General features: G+C 34.4%; 9 non-coding genes across 9 annotated transcripts; 4 read left to right on the forward strand and 5 right to left on the reverse strand.

Annotated features, from left to right (window-relative positions):
- Positions 1 to 2,690: 2,690 nt before the first annotated feature.
- Positions 2,691 to 2,762, reverse strand: Trnad-guc (transfer RNA aspartic acid (anticodon GUC)). The gene has a single exon. It is a non-coding gene; the product is annotated as a tRNA-Asp (tRNA).
- Positions 2,763 to 3,146: 384 nt separating this feature from the next.
- On the forward strand, positions 3,147 to 3,218 carry Trnam-cau (transfer RNA methionine (anticodon CAU)). Its single transcript has one exon. It is a non-coding gene; the product is annotated as a tRNA-Met (tRNA).
- A 160-nt stretch (positions 3,219 to 3,378) lies between these two features.
- On the forward strand, positions 3,379 to 3,471 carry Trnay-gua (transfer RNA tyrosine (anticodon GUA)). Its single transcript has 2 exons — positions 3,379 to 3,415; positions 3,436 to 3,471. It is a non-coding gene; the product is annotated as a tRNA-Tyr (tRNA).
- Positions 3,472 to 3,730: 259 nt separating this feature from the next.
- Trnal-caa (transfer RNA leucine (anticodon CAA)) lies at positions 3,731 to 3,845 on the reverse strand. The gene is made up of 2 exons: positions 3,808 to 3,845; positions 3,731 to 3,776 (listed from the first exon to the last, which is right to left on the reverse strand). It is a non-coding gene; the product is annotated as a tRNA-Leu (tRNA).
- Positions 3,846 to 4,132: 287 nt separating this feature from the next.
- Trnaa-agc (transfer RNA alanine (anticodon AGC)) lies at positions 4,133 to 4,205 on the reverse strand. The gene has a single exon. It is a non-coding gene; the product is annotated as a tRNA-Ala (tRNA).
- Positions 4,206 to 4,598: 393 nt separating this feature from the next.
- Trnak-uuu (transfer RNA lysine (anticodon UUU)) lies at positions 4,599 to 4,671 on the reverse strand. Its single transcript has one exon. It is a non-coding gene; the product is annotated as a tRNA-Lys (tRNA).
- A 2,787-nt stretch (positions 4,672 to 7,458) lies between these two features.
- Positions 7,459 to 7,530, reverse strand: Trnad-guc (transfer RNA aspartic acid (anticodon GUC)). Its single transcript has one exon. It is a non-coding gene; the product is annotated as a tRNA-Asp (tRNA).
- Positions 7,531 to 7,914: 384 nt separating this feature from the next.
- On the forward strand, positions 7,915 to 7,986 carry Trnam-cau (transfer RNA methionine (anticodon CAU)). The gene has a single exon. It is a non-coding gene; the product is annotated as a tRNA-Met (tRNA).
- Positions 7,987 to 8,145: 159 nt separating this feature from the next.
- Trnay-gua (transfer RNA tyrosine (anticodon GUA)) lies at positions 8,146 to 8,238 on the forward strand. The gene is made up of 2 exons: positions 8,146 to 8,182; positions 8,203 to 8,238. It is a non-coding gene; the product is annotated as a tRNA-Tyr (tRNA).
- The last annotated feature ends 8,456 nt before the right edge of the window (positions 8,239 to 16,694 follow it).

Below are 16,694 nucleotides of genomic sequence, written 5' to 3' on the forward strand. Positions count from 1 at the left end.
TCTTTGGTAACGGTCAGATAAATCGAAAAGCGAGCCCGAAATTATAAGCTGCCGATAAAAAAGACAAAACATTCGAATAAAAACTTTTCAAAAGTCAACAATTCAATATCAAAAACAAGTGACAGTGTAATAACGTGAATTTTTTTTCGCGTGTACGTCTTCTAACTGGAATGAAACAAAAACTAGGATAAAAATGTTCTCGATGAAGTATAAGGAAGTGGAAATGAGGCGTGCTTTTTTATATGATTTTAATTGTATCCTATCGTAGAGTCATGCAAAGTTTAGCACTGTCAAGAACAAGGAATGTGTATGTACCTTTTAAAAATTATCGAGAGAAAAGTTTAAAGTGTATAGCCACTCTAGTGAGCTCCCAGGGTGTCTGACAAAAAATGTTGATTTTTTAGACCTGAAATTCATTCAAATTGGGTCCTTCTGAGCTAAAAATACTTTACAATTTGGAACATTTTTTGAATTTTTTTTCAACTGAACTTACACCCAGTTTGGGACTTAGTCATTTCGGCGCGTACTACGGGAGCTTCTTTAGAATTCAAGAGATTGGTTTCAAGGGTTTTAGAACTACTTTGGTAGGCTCCCAGGGTGTCTTTGGTAATTACTATATGCTTTAGAATCGGTTTTGAGAGAAAAAAAATTTTCGACTCGGCCATGCCGATAGGTAGTGTTTTGGTCAGAACCATAATTTTTGAAACTGTGAGGTCAATTTTCGACTAAGTCTGAAAAAAAATGTTGAATTTTTAGACCTAAAATTCATTCAAATTGGGTCCTTCTGAGCTCAAAAAACTATACAATTTAGAACATTTTTTGAATTTTTTTTCAACTGAATTTACACCAGTTTGAGACTTAGTCATTTCGGCGCGTACTACGGGAGCTTCTTTAGAATTCAAGTGAATGGTTTCAAGGGTTTTAGAACTACTTCGGTAGGCTCCCAGGGTGTTTTTGGCAATTACTAGATGCTTTAGAATCGGTTTTGAGAGAAAAAAAATTTTCGACTCGGCCATGCCGATAGGTAGTGTTTTGGTCAGAACCATAATTTTTGAAACTGTGAGGTCAATTTTCGACTAAGTCTGAAAAAAAATGTTGAATTTTTAGACCTAAAATTCATTCAAATTGGGTCCTTCTGAGCTCAAAAAACTATACAATTTGAAACATTTTTTGAATTTTTTTTCAACTGAATTTACACCAGTTTGGGACTTAGTCATTTCGGCGCGTACTACGGGAGCTTCTTTAGAATTCAAGAGATTGGTTTCAAGGGTTTTAGAACTACTTTGGTAGGCTCCCAGGGTGTCTTTGGTAATTACTATATGCTTTAGAATCGGTTTTGAGAGAAAAAAAATTTTCGACTCGGCCATGCCGATAGGTAGTGTTTTGGTCAGAACCATAATTTTTGAAAATGTGAGGTCAATTTTCGACTAAGTCTGAAAAAAAATGTTGAATTTTTAGACCTAAAATTCATTCAAATTGGGTCCTTCTGAGCTCGAAAAACTATACAATTTAGAACATTTTTTGAATTTTTTTTCAACTGAATTTACACCAGTTTGAGACTTAGTCATTTCGGCGCGTACTACGGGAGCTTCTTTAGAATTCAAGTGAATGGTTTCAAGGGTTTTAGAACTACTTCGGTAGGCTCCCAGGGTGTTTTTGGCAATTACTAAATGCTTTAGAATCGGTTTTGAGAGAAAAAAAATTTTCGACTCGGCCATGCCGATAGGTAGTGTTTTGGTCAGAACCATAATTTTTTAAACTGTGAGGTCAATTTTCGACTAAGTCTGAAAAAAAATGTTGAATTTTTAGACCTAAAATTCATTCGAATTGGGTCCTTTTGAGCTCAAAAAACTATACAATTTAGAACATTTTTTGAATTTTTTTTCAACTGAATTTACACCAGTTTGAGACTTAGTCATTTCGGCGCGTACTACGGGAGCTTCTTTAGAATTCAAGGGAATGGTTTCAAGGGTTTTAGAACTACTTTGGTAGGCTCCCAGGGTGTTTTTGGCAATTACTAGATGCTTTAGAATCGGTTTTGAGAGAAAAAAATTTTTCGACTCGGTCATGCTGATAGGTAGTATTTTGGTCAGAACCATAATTTTTGAAACGGTGAGGTCAATTTTCGACAAAGTCTAAAAAAAATGTTGATTTTTTAGACTTAAACTTTATTCAAATTGGGTCCTTCTGAGCTCAAAAATTTGTTCAATATAGAACATTTTTAACTAATTTTCTTCTCTGATTTTCAACCTAGTTTGGCTGTGAAAAACGGGGCTTAAAGAGATCCCTTTTTCAGTATTGAACAATAATGAGTCTCTAAATTTTGTGTTCCAGGATATCCACATTTTGTCAAAATTTTGTATGATAGTGCTCTATTCGTTTGTTGAGAAGGCTTGACTCCGTCGCATGTCTAACCCCTTGTCCTTAATAAATTGAACATATCGACTTTGTGGACTTGGAATTGACATATCTTTTTTCCGTTGAGCTTTTCCATCTTTGAACATTCTTGCAACCTTTTCTCGTCGCATTATGATTTACAAGAATACTACTTTATTTACCATTTCTTAGTAATCTTCTTTCAAATAATCAATCAACTTTCGAATAATTTCATTCCTTAGCTGCCTTTTTGGCCTCCAATGTGGCTTTCTTACCTCTCCATCATGGTGGGATTTCAATGTTTAAAAAGTATCCTCCCCGGCGGGGAATCGAACCCCGGTCTCCCGCGTGACAGGCGGGGATACTTACCACTATACTACCGAGGATGAAGATTGTGGCGAGTCATTGCTGACCGGTCGTAAAGTAGCAGTCGGTTCAATCACACTATTATCCTAAATAAAGTTGGTTTGAACACAACATTGCACCGTTGAATGCAAATTCGGTTTTTTGATTTTCCCAATATCGGGTTCACTTGTTTGTTATTAGTGGTATAAGATGGGTGTAATATCTCTGGGTTATTAAGCCTTTTTCTCTACTTCATACTTTGATTTTCTATTTAGAAATTGATAAATGATCAACGGTAGTAGAGTATGTCTAGCGTCATTTTCAGGGTGCATATGCATATTATATCCTCCAGTTATATGTTTTGAGCTACGCGTACGTTTTATCGTATGATGCAATTGATAGTTCGTTAAATTGGACTTGTTCTTAGCAGAGTGGCGCAGAGGAAGCGTGCTGGGCCCATAACCCAGAGGTCGGTGGATCGAAACCACCCTCTGCTACATAAAAACATGCTTTTGGCCATGCACGACACTAGAAATATTGTCTTTCGACTCCATGTTTCTTAATCGGAAAAAAAAAAAATTTTGAAAAAAAAATTTTTTTTAATAACATTTTCCGTACGCTTATGTTAGTGGTTCATTGTAGCTCTACATTTCGCAACCACCGATAGCTCAGTTGGTAGAGCGGAGGACTGTAGATGATTATCGAATAGCAGAGATCCTTAGGTCACTGGTTCAAATCCGGTTCGGTGGACATTTTAGTGTCAATCTTTATTAGTCCATCATTCATTTCACTTTAAATTTTTTTGTTACTTTCACTAGGAGAGTTTGTGACCACGAATTGTAAAGATTTTGACACGTAACAGTTTGAAAAAAGTTTCATCTTTAGCTGCGTTCCTTCTTTTTTTATTCAGAAAGTTGTCATTCCTGAGTACGTAAATCGTTTTAAATTATAAGCAGGAAAAAAGCCTTTTATGTGAAGTCGATAACATCTCAAAAGCGAAAAACAATCGTGTCAGAAGTGGGATTCGAACCCACGCCCACATTCGTGGACCAGAATGCTCCTTTGTCTCAAAGGAAGAGATCGTCTCTTGAGTCTGGCGCCTTAGACCGCTCGGCCATCCTGACATACATATGAAGAGAAAACAGACAAAATTAATAAAAACGTTTATTACACGTTTATCACTACACGACTATAGAAGAGACAACAGCTAATTCTAGGCAAAATTTGTTTAAAAGACCACGTTTATGGTAGTAGCAGATTGACGGATAGAAATATTTTCAAGACAATTACGTTTCGATTGTTGCGATTATTGATCAGACGCTTTTGTTGAGTATGTTCCTTATACCGCACCTGACATAAATATTCACGGCGAACAATGTTATAGTAATGTTTATCAGTATCGAACAAAGAGTGGAGGACCCGGGCATTGATCCCGGTACCTCTCGCATGCTAAGCGAGCGCTCTACCATTTGAGCTAGTCCCCCTGTGGTTGAAATTGATTCCGGAATTAAATATATTCCGTATAGAATAGGTAAAAAAAAGTCCCTTACATTACATCATATATGAAGGCCGAATCTCAGCGAAAACTTCACTTTGTTATGCTGAATAGTTTTAACAAACTTCACTTTGCAATGACGAATAGCTGCATTAACAATTCAAGGTTCAAAATTGATTTTTCATTTGTCAATTTTCCGGACAAGCTGAAATAAGAAATCATGATATGAAAATGATGACACAGATGTCTTTTTCAAGCATTTTTAAAATAGCGTGTTAAGAAATAGTATTTTTTTTCTTATGGTGAAAAATAGGTTTCTAATATTGTTGTAAGACTTCAATACTATACTATGGCGCAATTTGAACGCTATGAAAAATACTCACGCCCGATGAGGGACTCGAACCCGCGACCCTCAGATTAAAAGTCTGATGCTCTACCGACTGAGCTAACCGGGCATGTCAATCCTCACAGCTTGGAAAGCCCAATCAGCAGTCTAACTGGAAAACTATATGCATTTAAAACAGAGAAAAAGTTAATAGTCCCATGAGAATCAATAATAATTCTTTGGTAACGGTCAGATAAATCGAAAAGCGAGCCCGAAATTATAAGCTGCCGATAAAAAAGACAAAACATTCGAATAAAAACTTTTCAAAAGTCAACAATTCAATATCAAAAACAAGTGACAGTGTAATAACGTGAATTTTTTTTCGCGTGTACGTCTTCTAACTGGAATGAAACAAAAACTAGGATAAAAATGTTCTCGATGAAGTATAAGGAAGTGGAAATGAGGCGTGCTTTTTTATATGATTTTAATTGTATCCTATCGTAGAGTCATGCAAAGTTTAGCACTGTCAAGAACAAGGAATGTGTATGTACCTTTTAAAAATTATCGAGAGAAAAGTTTAAAGTGTATAGCCACTCTAGTGAGCTCCCAGGGTGTCTGACAAAAAATGTTGATTTTTTAGACCTGAAATTCATTCAAATTGGGTCCTTCTGAGCTAAAAATACTTTACAATTTGGAACATTTTTTGAATTTTTTTTCAACTGAACTTACACCCAGTTTGGGACTTAGTCATTTCGGCGCGTACTACGGGAGCTTCTTTAGAATTCAAGAGATTGGTTTCAAGGGTTTTAGAACTACTTTGGTAGGCTCCCAGGGTGTCTTTGGTAATTACTATATGCTTTAGAATCGGTTTTGAGAGAAAAAAAATTTTCGACTCGGCCATGCCGATAGGTAGTGTTTTGGTCAGAACCATAATTTTTGAAACTGTGAGGTCAATTTTCGACTAAGTCTGAAAAAAAATGTTGAATTTTTAGACCTAAAATTCATTCAAATTGGGTCCTTCTGAGCTCAAAAAACTATACAATTTAGAACATTTTTTGAATTTTTTTTCAACTGAATTTACACCAGTTTGAGACTTAGTCATTTCGGCGCGTACTACGGGAGCTTCTTTAGAATTCAAGTGAATGGTTTCAAGGGTTTTAGAACTACTTCGGTAGGCTCCCAGGGTGTTTTTGGCAATTACTAGATGCTTTAGAATCGGTTTTGAGAGAAAAAAAATTTTCGACTCGGCCATGCCGATAGGTAGTGTTTTGGTCAGAACCATAATTTTTGAAACTGTGAGGTCAATTTTCGACTAAGTCTGAAAAAAAATGTTGAATTTTTAGACCTAAAATTCATTCAAATTGGGTCCTTCTGAGCTCAAAAAACTATACAATTTGAAACATTTTTTGAATTTTTTTTCAACTGAATTTACACCAGTTTGGGACTTAGTCATTTCGGCGCGTACTACGGGAGCTTCTTTAGAATTCAAGAGATTGGTTTCAAGGGTTTTAGAACTACTTTGGTAGGCTCCCAGGGTGTCTTTGGTAATTACTATATGCTTTAGAATCGGTTTTGAGAGAAAAAAAATTTTCGACTCGGCCATGCCGATAGGTAGTGTTTTGGTCAGAACCATAATTTTGAAAATGTGAGGTCAATTTTCGACTAAGTCTGAAAAAAAATGTTGAATTTTTAGACCTAAAATTCATTCAAATTGGGTCCTTCTGAGCTCGAAAAACTATACAATTTAGAACATTTTTTGAATTTTTTTTCAACTGAATTTACACCAGTTTGAGACTTAGTCATTTCGGCGCGTACTACGGGAGCTTCTTTAGAATTCAAGTGAATGGTTTCAAGGGTTTTAGAACTACTTCGGTAGGCTCCCAGGGTGTTTTTGGCAATTACTAAATGCTTTAGAATCGGTTTTGAGAGAAAAAAAATTTTCGACTCGGCCATGCCGATAGGTAGTGTTTTGGTCAGAACCATAATTTTTTAAACTGTGAGGTCAATTTTCGACTAAGTCTGAAAAAAAATGTTGAATTTTTAGACCTAAAATTCATTCGAATTGGGTCCTTTTGAGCTCAAAAAACTATACAATTTAGAACATTTTTTGAATTTTTTTTCAACTGAATTTACACCAGTTTGAGACTTAGTCATTTCGGCGCGTACTACGGGAGCTTCTTTAGAATTCAAGGGAATGGTTTCAAGGGTTTTAGAACTACTTTGGTAGGCTCCCAGGGTGTTTTTGGCAATTACTAGATGCTTTAGAATCGGTTTTGAGAGAAAAAAATTTTTCGACTCGGTCATGCTGATAGGTAGTATTTTGGTCAGAACCATAATTTTTGAAACGGTGAGGTCAATTTTCGACTAAGTCTAAAAAAATGTTGATTTTTAGACTTAAACTTTATTCAAATTGGGTCCTTCTGAGCTCAAAAATTTGTTCAATATAGAACATTTTTAAGTAATTTTCTTCTCTGATTTTCAACCTAGTTTGGCTGTGAAAAACGGAGCTTAAAGAGATCCCTTTTTCAGTATTGAACAATAATGAGTCTCTAGATTTTGTGTTCCAGGATATCCACATTTTGTCAAAATTTTGTATGATAGTGCTCTATTCGTTTGTTGAGAAGGCTTGACTCCGTCGCATGTCTAACCCCTTGTCCTTAATAAATTGAACATATCGACTTTGTGGACTTGACATATCTTTTTTCCGTTGAGCTTTTCCATCTTTGAACATTCTTGCAACCTTTTCTCGTCGCATTATGATTTACAAGAATACTACTTTATTTACCATTTCTTAGTAATCTTCTTTCAAATAATCAATCAACTTTCGAATAATTTCATTCCTAAGCTGCCTTTTTGGCCTCCAATGTGGCTTTCTTACCTCTCCATCATGGTGGGATTTCAATGTTTAAAAAGTATCCTCCCCGGCGGGGAATCGAACCCCGGTCTCCCGCGTGACAGGCGGGGATACTTACCACTATACTACCGAGGATGAAGATTGTGGCGAGTCATTGCTGACCGGTCGTAAAGTAGCAGTCGGTTCAATCACACTATTATCCTAAATAAAGTTGGTTTGAACACAACATTGCACCGTTGAATGCAAATTCGGTTTTTTGATTTTCCCAATATCGGGTTCACTTGTTTGTTATTAGTGGTATAAGATGGGTGTAATATCTCTGGGTTATTAAGCCTTTTTCTCTACTTCATACTTTGATTTTCTATTTAGAAATTGATAAATGATCAACGGTAGTAGAGTATGTCTAGCGTCATTTTCAGGGTGCATATGCATATTATATCCTCCAGTTATATGTTTTGAGCTACGCGTACGTTTTATCGTATGATGCAATTGATAGTTCGTTAAATTGGACTTGTTCTTAGCAGAGTGGCGCAGAGGAAGCGTGCTGGGCCCATAACCCAGAGGTCGGTGGATCGAAACCACCCTCTGCTACATAAAAACATGCTTTTGGCCATGCACGACACTAGAAATATTGTCTTTCGACTCCATGTTTCTTAATCGGAAAAAAAAAAATTTTGAAAAAAAAATTTTTTTTAATAACATTTTCCGTACGCTTATGTTAGTGGTTCATTGTAGCTCTACATTTCGCAACCACCGATAGCTCAGTTGGTAGAGCGGAGGACTGTAGATGATTATCGAATAGCAGAGATCCTTAGGTCACTGGTTCAAATCCGGTTCGGTGGACATTTTAGTGTCAATCTTTATTAGTCCATCATTCATTTCACTTTAAATTTTTTTGTTACTTTCACTAGGAGAGTTTGTGACCACGAATTGTAAAGATTTTGACACGTAACAGTTTGAAAAAAGTTTCATCTTTAGCTGCGTTCCTTCTTTTTTTATTCAGAAAGTTGTCATTCCTGAGTACGTAAATCGTTTTAAATTATAAGCAGGAAAAAAGCCTTTTATGTGTAGTCGATAACATGAGGATCATGAGCAATTCAAGTGTTTCAAATGAAAAAAAATCACCTTAGTTGAATGTATTTTGAAGCTCAAAAGAACTGTACTAGCCTGGATTCAATTTTTAGCATAAATTTGACCCTGTTAGAACATGTTTTGATTAGATTAATTTGGTAGTAGAATGACCAATTTTGAAGCTTCCTTTTAAAAATCTTCCTTGGAATGTGCAAGACCAAATGTAAAGTAAGCCTTTCTTCAAGATATCTCATTTACACGTTTTTTTTTTTATTAGAACACCTAAAATTTGGCTGAGCCTGGATGTGCTTATTTTTTTAGCAATTTTCAGCCTAAAATGTTCTTAAATGCGTTCTTAATTTTTCAGACTACTCTAAATCGACAATATGATACAAAATAAAGAGCACTTAAATTTGGCAAAATTTGGACAATATTTGACTCACGACTTTTGAAGATCCACCCCCAAATTCGGTTAAAACTGCTTAAAAAGAGGAAAAAATTGTAGTTTCTTGTCATTTTTTTCCAAACTGAGGCTGGGCATGTTCTTAAGATGTTCTTAATTTTTCGACGAATTTCAGCCTATATGTTCTTATAAACTAGGTTGTAATAAAAAAAAAAAACGTGTATTATATTTACAATTTACTTTTACTAGCTACTAGCCCATGAACGTAGTTTAAGTTGTTTTAGACCTTATTAGAGTGGATAGTGAAAGTGACAAACACCAGGGTGGCAAGCACCCTATAGATTGGGTTTCTTTACGTTGACCATTCAATAACTTGTGGTTATCACTATTGTTGCTTGCGTTTCTTGCTTGAAACAGCTAATCGAGTTTTATTATTTCAGTAGATTCTAGTTTTTATTTCTAAGTGTATTTTTTTGATAAAAATGAGATATAAAAGTAGGAAGCCTACTCGTCTTTCGTTAACCTTCTTATCTTCAAAATTTAGCAAAATTGCCTTCGCGTCGAACCTGCCTCGCTTTACAGAAGTATTAAAGCCTGATTGGGATGGAATTTTTATTTTTATCTTACGATTTTTAATTTAGTTTTACTTTGTTAGTCTAGAACCGTTCGCTGCATTGCGCATGTAACCTGAGAAGATCAAATATTCTTTACTTGTTAGTAAATTTCTCCGTCTCGTAAGTTTGAGAAGAAAAACATAATACACGAATTTCATCACAATCAACTGTTTTGGACAACCATTGAGCAACAAATTAATACTTGATAAACGGCAATATGGGTATGACGCTTTTATGTTATGCTCGTATAGTATGGATAACAATATTTTACAAACATCTGGCATATATTGTTTTGTGGCTTTTCATAGCTGCTGATAAGATTTGAAAATTTTGATATGCCACCTGCGAATATAAATTCATTGTGGGTTTATTGCGTTGATTAGAAGTATACTTTAGAATACTGGAAGATCTCATTTCTATTTTAATTTACTGATTCATTATTTTTCTGAAAATCTCACGGAAATTTCATCAAAATATGGATCCTGCACCCCAAATGAATGCTTTATAAATGAAATAATACGGGATAACGATGTCTTGCAGTGTAGGAAGTGTCAAAGATTTGTTCATTATGCCTGTTCGGAGCTTCCAGCCTACCAAGTACAGATTTGCCTTCAGTACAAAGCAAGGAGATTCGAATGTGCGAAATGCATCAAAGTCACGCAAATATTATTAGAGAAGTTCAAAACAAGTAAACAAAGAACGACCAATAACAAGGCAACAAATACTGGAGGTAAAGAGAAAGATCAAGATGAGCAATGTGTTTTCGCTAGACTGGATAGACTGGAGAAGAAGATCGACGATCTTGTAAACAAAGATGATGTCGTTAAAGGATCCAAACAACAGCAGACATACGCTAGCATTACTAAAGATGAGCTAAAGAAACAAGAGGTAAAGATCAAGAATTTCATCAAAGAAGAGAAAGAAGAAGAACGATGGTTAAACTTAACAAAGTACAATATCATTGTTCACAACCTCGGAGAGAACAAAGATGAAGACCTAGAAGAACAACGTGTAGGTGATAAGGATAATGTTGAAGAAGTTGTACAAAACCAAATGGGATTAAAGGTAAACATCGTCAGCGCAGAAAGAATAGGAGCTCGGAAGGACGAAATGTTCAAAACAAAAAGATGGCGACCCTTGAAAGTCGTGCTAAAGAACGAAGAAGAGAAACGTCATATTCTGGCATCAGTCCACAAATTAGAGAAAGACGAATTTAGAGTATCCGACGATTTTTCGAAGAAAGAACGCGAAACCATCAAAGAGTGGCATAGGAAGGCAAAGGAGAAAACAGAATTACAAAAGGATGGCAACTGGATATATAAGGTTAGAGGAAGTCCTCGGACAAAACTCTACTTTAAGAAGATCTATAACAAACCTGTTACTGAAAATGAAATATTGTAAAGACGACTGGTTAAGAGGCCCACCGTGCGCCTACAACTGTAAAATTGTAAAATGTTAAGCATGATTATTTCATAGAGGTCGATAGACCTGAGAAATATATTACTGTAAATTAAAAAAAAAATTAAAGACTACCTCAATGTAAACCAAAACTAAAAATATGGTTTAAATCGACATTATTTGATATCTTTCGTTTTTCCTCCTTAACTTTTAAACGGTTAAACATGTTCGTACTAGGGGGGTTTGGTTTTGCTAGGTGGGGAAAACAATGCTAAAAGCTCCTGAAATAGTAAAGCTTCTGGCATGAAATTTTCAGTAAATTCCTAACTTTTATTATTTAGCTTCAAAATAAAATTTTTTTTGACACCTAAAAGATTTCACACATTGAACATGATCCCATTTCTGTAAGGCGACATACAGATTGGCACAAAGATTGGCACATTTTTCAGTAGAGTTTTATTTATTATGTTAAATATAACGTTCAAAACGTAATTTATTGAATGTCTAAGATAAAATAAGCCTATCAAGGAATATTTTTGTAAGGTCTTTGTTTGTTTACAATTCTTCAGAAGAACAAAGGACATTTTTGACTTTAGGCAAGATGAGTGACGTCATTGAATTTTTTTTACCCTACAGGACAAGGACCTTGTGTTCGAAATTTCATTCAATAAAACTTACGGTCAAAAATTACGGCATGTTACCCCTTCCCTTAGATCTAAATAACCGCTAATTGCCTGGTATTAACCCTATCTACCCTGTGTGTGCTCCGAGAAAATTATTTTGAATGGTTGACTAAAATTTTTTGACTTTTCTATGAATTCATATTTACAAATTGACTGGAAAAAAAAATATATAAATTCCACCCACGTTAGCCACAGTGGCTTTTTCTTCAGCAAGTAACCGCCAAACCACACAAGTCCAGAAATGAATAAATGGTCATAAAATCTGAACCTTTTGGCAAAATGACCTGAAATCGTGTACAATGGTTCATTATCTGATACGAAACAAGACTGCATAAAAATAATTTCCTGAAAATACCTATATCACAATGTCAATTTTTTAGGACAGGCCGATGGCCAATTTCAAACTTTTTGATCTTATTGCCTGCCACCATTTAAAAAATCTTAAACAACTCTATCACCAAAACTAAAACTACTTCTCTGTCAATTTTCATGACAAAAGAAAATTATCACATCAAAATTTGAAAGCACACAGAAATAAATTTTGGAAATTTTGAAAAAAATTCTGTTAAATTCTCTGTTCTATCATTTGAAAGAAATATAAAGTTTTATCTTTTATGAGCATACAAACATTCAGAAACAGGCTCCGATATGCTTAGGTCGAGGGCTTACATATAAATCACAAGAAAAATTTGAGAGAAGTTCCGAAAATCTGCAAAATCCCAGCCAAAAACCGACAAAATTAGGAGAATACATCTTTCATAGACTCATGGTATACTTAATAGGCTAAATTTTTGCAACATCGGAGCCTAAATATGCTTCAAAGTACAATTTTTATAGAGAAAAGCATAAATCTGAACATTCAATTGAGCTTTTTCAAAAAACATGACGTCATCATTTTTAGGGTGCCCCTTTCGATTGTTTTTTAAGTTGTTCTTTATATGATGGTGTTTATACATGAAAAGTCTCATGGAAATTGAACTATCATCTCAGAAGTAATTGAACGCGGACACAATGTGTCTCCATGGGGCAACATAAAACCCTGACCCCCACGGTACAAGAGGGTTAATAGGGTTAACGTTAATTCATACTAGGATGGTTCAGAGTTAGGGGTTTTGCTGTACCACCCTGAAATTTGGCACATAAGATCCTTGTCAAATAAGACAAAAGCTTTTGACAAAAAAGTTTTTTTGATGACGTCACTCATCATGCCCGAAGTGAGAAAAAAACAAAAATTTCCTTTGTTCTTATAAATGGCTATTGTAATCTAACAAAGGCTTTAGAAAAAAGTTACCTGAGTCTAAAATGCTTATTCTATCCTAAATATTCAATGAATTATAGTCTAAACGATATATTTGACATAAAGTATAAATTTGTATCGGAAAAGTGTTAATTTTTGTGACACCTTACTGTCAGAAATGTCATCATACTCAATTGTTGGGAATTTTGTCCAGGTTCTGGTGAAAATTTACATAATTCTACTGGACTACAAGGTGTGGAAACTTTTAGGTGTCAAATTTTTTTTTATTTTGAAGCTAAATAAAAGTTAAGAATTTACAGAAAATTTCATGGCTAAAGCTCTATCATTACAGGAGCTATTAACATTGGTTTGAACTCCAAACAGAAACAGTCCCTTCTATATCAAAAGCTGTATTATTTCAGAAGTACAAATAGGGTTAACCCTATTCGACTTAAGGAGGGCTGTTCAATTGAGATTGAGATTGAGATTGAGGTTGAGATTGAGATTGAGATTGAGATTGAGATTGAAATGCGAATGCGAATGCGAATGCGAACGCGAACGCGAACATGAACGGGAACGGGAACGGGAACGGGAACGGGAACGGGAATGGAAATGGAAATGGAAATGGAAATGGAAATGGAAATGGAAATGGAAATGGAAATGGAAATGGAAATGGAAATGGAAATGGAAATGGAAATTAAATTAAAATGTAACTGAAATGAAACTGAAATGAAGTTGAATTGGAAATGAAATTAAAATGAAATTGAAATAAAATTGAAATTAAATGAAATTAAAATTAAATTAAAATTAAATTGAATTGAAATGAAAATGAAGATTAAATCAAAATGACAATTAAATGAAATCGAAAATTAAAATGAAACTAAATTGAAATGAAATTAAAATGAAACGAAATTCAAATAAATTTAAAATGAAAATGAAAGGATATTAAAATGAAATTGAAATTCAATTAAAATAAATTTTGAAATGAATTAAAATGAAAGTAAATTTAAATTTAATTGAGCTTTTTACTGTTTTTCGATCAGCTAATTCGTTATATCGCTAATGTCTCTGTAGGCCACCATACTTGCCTTGAACTTGGTTTGTTGTTTAACCTTTTTGTGGTCTTGACTTTGTAAGAGTATATTTCTTTGTATTCGTGTGTGAATTTCTGTATTTCTTATGTTTGTTTGGACTGCCGGTCGGTTCAGGGTTATGAAATCTGGGAGAGGGAAAGTGATGTACGTCCTTAAAACATGTTACACCTGTCGCAAATTTCGGACTTCAGATTACATTATATTTTTGTTGGGCTTTTGGGTATTTTTTAGTGTTTTGATTATTGTGATTGCTGTGTATATGTTTCTTCTTAGCTTTTTAAAATTTATATCTGTTAGTTTGTCGGGGCCCTCCTTCTTTTTGCATGAAATTCTCATTTCTTGACAGAATGTCGGATTGGTTTGATTTACACCTTTCAGAAAAATTCAAAGAAATGGAAAAACTGTTTAATTATGACAATATTAGACCATTCTCATTCTTTTTCTTTTATTTAGTATATTTAACATTACTTTCTTTCCTTGAGGTCAGATCTCTGACCTTAACCAGTATGAAACCTTCAACTATTCATATGCAAATACAAAACCCACAAAACAAGAGGACAAGACATTTTCAGCACCTTGACGTTGCATTCTTTGTATAAAAACTTTGGCCTTAACTTTCAAGTCCTTGAAAAGTAACGTAGAACAAGGAAACATGAGGAGTTCACCAAAAAAAGAAGAATAAGAAATAGATTCTGGCAAGTTGCTATCTTTATGTAGCATTCGGACTATAGAAAAAGAAATGCATTCCGTTTATCAAACACCATTCCGTCTTTGATGGTAAAATCCAGGTTTTAAAAAACAACTTGATTACCAATTTTGATTTCTAGTTCATCTGGGTAGATTTCTCTATACATATATTGAAACAAGTTAACGTCAGTGATAGATAAGATAAGCCCAAAATAGTACCCAATAGATTTCCATGGGAATCCCAATCACCTGACACATAATAATATCACGTGCATTGAAAAAATTTTCTGTCAGATTTCAAAGAATTTAGTGTTAAAGACACAGAAGATTTGGGTTTTGTTTTTGAATAATACGCTTTATCATTTTTAGAAATAGAGATAAACTTGCGATTACCTGCATCAAAAACACAATCAATAACAAATAATAAATCGAGCCATCAAACTATCAATTCATCAACCCATCATCCCTTCACCCGTTTAGTTGATTTTGCTGATTTCGATTTTATTTTGTCAAATACTTCTGAAAGAAAACTAAAAGTGCTAACGTCAGCAAAACCTTTTTTATGAATAACCCTAGTTGTGATCTATTATAATTTTGGGCTGCAAACTTAACTTAACTAAGCATGATAAACCTCCGCCCGACTTTCCAGTATGCTTATAAATTTATATGACTTCTATTATTTAACATTTCTTTATCAAATAACACCCCGCGGGGATGGGATTAAAGAAATACAAAAGACGGATATATGTGACTAAAATTTGGTTAACAGGTTTCTTATGGGTCGAATTCCCACCCATCAAAAAAAACCTGGGCTTTTTATGATGGCAATTTATGATGATGTTAAGTTTCGGTACAAACCCCTGCCAACAAGATAAAGTATCAAAAAACAAGTTTCGCCCATTTCTTCTGGAAGATCATGAAAAGTGTTTAACGGAAATGGGGTGATATTCAAAATTTCATCAATTAGACCCCTTTATGTTAGTCACAACAGCCGAAAATCTGCCATACTTCCTTGTGACGATTTAAACTTTCAATTTTTTATTTTCAAATTAATATCAGAAAATGGGATTTCAAGCAAAACAACGAAATATGATTGGAGTGCTTGCATAGCTGGATCACGAATTGTTTGGGCTCAACAATTTTTACTAACCCTAACAGACCCACTCAAGACCTTTAATGATATCTTACCGAAGTCATTGAAATTTTAAACTCAAATAACTTGGGAACTAGTACGTTTCAAGGCCCATCTTTTGACCCCAATTTGAAAAAGTTGTATCTGGCAAGTATATCTAGTAATTGACTCTAGGGAATGGGGATTTTTGGTTCATTTCTGTCCATTTTATGGCATCTTATTGATGTTATTTAAAATTATTATCAATTTAAAAACACATGATCTTTTGAGTGCATAAGTTAAAATCTAGTTTGGAAAAGTTTTAGCTAATTTTGTTTTCAGAAGTAGTTCAAATTGACTTCATCAAATCATCAAATGCAGTATGCGGCTCTTTGACTTATAAGGAAACTTTTGGCTGAATGTGTTTTTTTTTCAAGTTAAAAATCTAACTCTTTGAAAAACTCTTTCAACGAAGGCTCATATCATTATGACACACAAGTCTTTGTACGTTAAAGTTGTATACACGGTGGCTGAGGGACTTGACAACTGAATGGTTCAATGCTTTATGATTCATGGCTTAAAGTGTTGACATGACGCCTTGATGACATTACATATTGATGGCTTGTCGCCTAGATTGCTTGATGCATTGACGCCTGGATGGTTTTACTACTTAATGGCTTTATGGCTCCATGCCTTGATGGTTTTATTCTTCATACATATTAGGGGTAGGGAATGGCCTCCCTTAATACGAAGTACGAAGTATTTATGACATTTTTGGTAAAAATTTCGACACCATCAATGATGTTATTGTTACGAGACAACGTCATTATATTTTGAAAATATTGATAGTATGAACCAACCCCATCTCTTTTTTCAATTTATTGGATTCAAACTAAGTCTCTTAGCTTTCTTATGATTCTGATAGTGTTCACGAAAGGCACTTTGACAATACCTTTCATAAAACAGAAATTTATCGAATTTTCTACAACAAAAACAGAAGA

Source organism: Clytia hemisphaerica, unplaced genomic scaffold (assembly GCF_902728285.1).
Source record: "Clytia hemisphaerica strain Z4C2 unplaced genomic scaffold, Clytia hemisphaerica genome assembly, whole genome shotgun sequence".
Taxonomy (NCBI): Eukaryota; Metazoa; Cnidaria; class Hydrozoa; order Leptothecata; family Clytiidae; genus Clytia; species Clytia hemisphaerica.